The 3,964-nt window shown below is 41.6% G+C and overlaps 1 long non-coding RNA gene across 3 annotated transcripts in view; it reads right to left on the bottom strand.

The window, feature by feature from the left end:
• LOC149133530 (uncharacterized) overlaps positions 1–3,131 on the bottom strand; it is a 73,527-nt gene extending 70,396 nt beyond the window's left edge. The window contains exon 1 of one of the 3 annotated variants that reach the window (XR_016243392.1): positions 2,706–3,131. This is a non-coding gene — a long non-coding RNA (uncharacterized LOC149133530). The remainder of the gene's footprint in view (positions 1–2,705) is intronic. The other 2 variants (XR_016243391.1, XR_016243390.1) reach the window with 2 other exon arrangements.
• Positions 3,132–3,964: the final 833 nt, after the last annotated feature.

Raw genomic sequence — 3,964 nt, 5'->3', positions numbered from 1 at the left:
CTCTCAGACAGTAAATGATGGATTAATGTTGTATAAAAAAAAAGCCCAAAACTTTTCTAAGTTTGCTGAGATGATAGCTGTATAGAGTATTGCTATTTGTCTGCCTGCCTGTCTGTCTGTTTATCTATCTATCTATCTATCTATCTTACTATCTATCTGTCTGTCCTTCCGTCTCTGTCTGCCAGTCTGTTTTTCAGTCTCTCTCTTTGTCTGTCTATCTATCTGCCCCTCTCTCTCTCTTTGTATCTATCTTCCTCTTTCTCTCTCACTGTATGTCTCTCCCAGTCTTTCTCTCTATTTATATGTCTGTCTCTCTGTTTGCTTGTCTATTTTTCAATCTCTCTCTCTCTCTCCCTATCTATCTGCCTCTTTCTCTTTCTAGCTATCTATCTGTCTCTTTCTCTCACAGTGTGTGTCTCTCCCAGTCTCTCTATCAATCTGTCTGTCTATTTCTCTCCTGTTCTGGCTGTCGTTCTGTCTGCCTGTTTCTGGCGATTTCCCTGTCTCTTTTCACTTCTTTTATCCGTTTACTACTTTCAGTCAGTGGACTGCGGGCAGCGCATTTATTTTCCGATACAGATCCTGTTGGTTGCCTATAGCGAAGTCTTGTTCAGTCCAGAGGCTATTCAGTTTCCTGTATCGAGTGGGTGGATATATGGTTGACTGCGAGTACACGTCGTTGTAGATCAAAAATGGCCAGAATTCACCTGTCGCTTCGCTGGCAGCTGCTGAAGCAAATTTTCCTCTCTCTCTCTCTCTTCGATATTTATTGTTTAACACTGCACGTCTATATGAGATGTTATCACTGGACAAATACCGCAGTAAACGACCAATAAAGAGTGTATATACGCGTACGTTCTTAGATGGCTTTTAAAATTTGGTACTGCCTTAGTTGCGTTTACCGGATATCTACCTACCTACCAACCAACCAACCTACCCACATACGTACATACATACATACATACCTGGAATCTTCTCAGTTTCGCTCACAGATTTTTTAATTATTTTTCTTTAACTAAACAGTTTGAAAGTTCGTATACTGGTGTAATTTCTCACGCACAACACGGTTTACTTTCAGCATTTTTGACAAGATTTCGTGATTTAGAAGTTATTTCGTGTTAAAGTGGCTGTATTTGGATAGTTTTAACGAATCAACGACGTGTATTCAGTTGAAGAAAGCTACTGCTGTTTGCGAAAGTAATCGAAGAGGAACAACTTCTGGGTAATCTCTACTAAATATCACCACTCTGTTCTATTCGTATGTCGAGCGAAAGGTGAAGAGAAAGTGTTGCTCATTGGTCATAGCTGACATAAAAGAGAAGCTTTCGGCCGCAATTCAGGTAAAAGAATAAAAGAATTAAAAAATGCATGTATGTTTGTTTTATTTACATATGCGTGTGCAGGTATTGGATCTGTTCAGTTTCGCTCACAGATTTTTTTAATTATTTAACTAAACGGTTTGAAAGTTCGTATACTGGTGTAATTTCTCACGCTCAACACGATTTACTTTCAACATCATTGTTGAAGAAAGACGAGGCCACCTTTCTAGTCAGCACCGTGCATTCCTTGCTCTTTCCTCCTCTACTGGAAGACAGCCACTTCTACACTATCAACTACGAACCAGCGAGTGAACTTGTCACTGCCACTACAATTACTGTTGTATCTCTAACTACATGTGGAACAAACGAATAAATATATCTAAATAATATTTCTTCTTTCTTGGTGTCGATTTTTCGATGTTTACTGGTTACTACGACGCGAGAACCGAATAAAAACAAAAACAAAAAACAAAAGAGCGTAATCTGCAACACAAGCAGTAAACAAAACAAGAATAGAATAGACTGGTGATATTTAGTAGAGGTGACCCGAAAAGTTGTTCCTCTTCAATCACTTTCGCAAACAGCAGTAGCTTTCTTCAACTGAATACACGTCGTTGTATTTTTTCCCCTTCAAGGGGCCTGCTGGCAAATATAACAGCCTCCTCGGGGGTACCAAACAGCAACCATACTGTCGCAAATTTGGTCCCCCAGAGATATATTTCACAATCGGCAGATAATCTGCCAGTTCTTTCGTTATTTCCTCCTTGTCAAATTGGGCGATGGTACCGAGCGACCTAGAGTAGGTCCTCAGCACTACCGTTCTTCCTTATAAGTCTTTTAACCATTGCTTGGGTGGGCACAATTTCCACTCCAAGACAGTGTTTTTCTTTTGGGACGCCATGTCCGTTCAAAATAAATAAAAACAGTTCTAGAAATAAACACAGTTCGCAAAATTAAAAGGTAGAAGAAAAAAAGAACTAAAAAGAGAGACAGAATAGAAAAAGTTGGATAGTAGAAAGGAATAAAAAGGAAAGTCACAGACACGGAATCCTGTTCCTTCAAAATTTACTCCAAAAGTAAAGGTATTCCAAAGTGGTTTTCGGCACAAAAAATGCCTAACAAAAATTTTCACAGCTGTGGAGCGAACCCGCCCACCGCATACAGCTAACACACGGTTTTGTTCGTAAAGACGAACACACAAAGTTTTTCGGCTAAAATGCCAACAAGAATCTTCACAGACAGCAAACACACAATTTGTTCGTAACAACATACACACAAAAAATCCGACAGAGGCAAGGGCAAATGTTACAAAGCTAGACACTAAACTGCTGAAAAAAAATTACAAGCAACAAATTACCGCCCAGCTAAACAACGAAAACAACTTACCTCGGCGAATTTTTCCAAATTGTTCTTTTTAGTTCAACATTGGACGCAGCCAAACGATTCACGCCCACTCCACTGTACTGTACAGGAAGAAGCCAACACAACGCGCATGACCGGAAGCAAGTTTCTTATCACACAGCCACACCTGCTATCTCCTTATTACCCACTGGGGGCTAAACAAAGAAGGGGACAAACACAATCGGGGAACTAAAATTATGATACAGATGTATAAAGAAAGAAAAAATAAAAAAAAACGAATGAATTATGAAAAAGATGATACAATGAGGCGGAATGCCCACTCGACCCCCGAAGTCGAGTGGTTACATTGCAACCGTTTTTTTTTGTTTAATCAATCCACCTTAAGTCTAGCAGTTCAATGCCATAGTCCTGTTTAAGTTCAGTATAACAAGTGCTTTTCGGCAACTTTTCTCTATCGCCTTTTACTTTCCACAATTCAATCCCTTTATTGTTTTTCACTATTTCCTTGTGTTCCTCGTTCACTCCGTCACTTACGACGTCGAGGGTTCCAGTTGATCCGATCAACGGAACAGCCTGCTCGTGAAATTAACGTGAAAGTGGCTGAGCACTCCACAGACACGTGTACCCTTAACGTAGTTCTCGAGGATATTCAGCGTGACACAAAGTGTGACAAGGCTGGCCCTTTGAATTACAGGTACAACAGAAACAGGAAGTAAGAGTGAGAGAAAGTTGTGGTGGAAGAGTACAGCAGGGTTCGCCACCATACCCCTGCCGGAGCCTCGTGGATCTATAGGTGTTTTCGCTCAATAAACACTCACAACACCCGGTCTGAGAATCGAAACTGCGATCCTATGACCGCCAGTCCGCTGCCCTAACCATTGGGCCATTGCACCTCCACGTTCCTCGTTCAACAAATAACACATCGCGGCCTCACCATCCTCCCAGAGTTCCATTCGTTCACCCGTTTAATCAAGTCATCCTCCATGTCCTCATACAGAGGCAAGCAAAACAAACAGGGGGAGGGGAAACCTTATTTCCATCGTGTGTGTTTGCATCTTTTTTTTTTGTTTTTTTGTTGGAGGGGATTGGGTAAGTTTGGTGTCTGCATGGGGAGGGTGTGGTGAAGAGGGAGAGGGTGGGCACTGGGTGGGTTGGGCCTCACAGGCACTCACTTTCTTCCGCTTTCTATTTTTTCCTCCTCTTGACCGCTTCCCATTCCTTATCCTCTGGTGTTTCTTTTGTCCCTTCTTCCTGTCTCCTTTCCTGTGGTGGCGGCTGTCGCT

Source organism: Octopus bimaculoides, chromosome 10 (assembly GCF_046866305.1).
Source record: "Octopus bimaculoides isolate indiv1 chromosome 10, ASM4686630v1, whole genome shotgun sequence".
NCBI lineage: Eukaryota > Metazoa > Mollusca > Cephalopoda > Octopoda > Octopodidae > Octopus > Octopus bimaculoides.
This window is presented reverse-complemented; position numbering and strand designations above follow the sequence as displayed.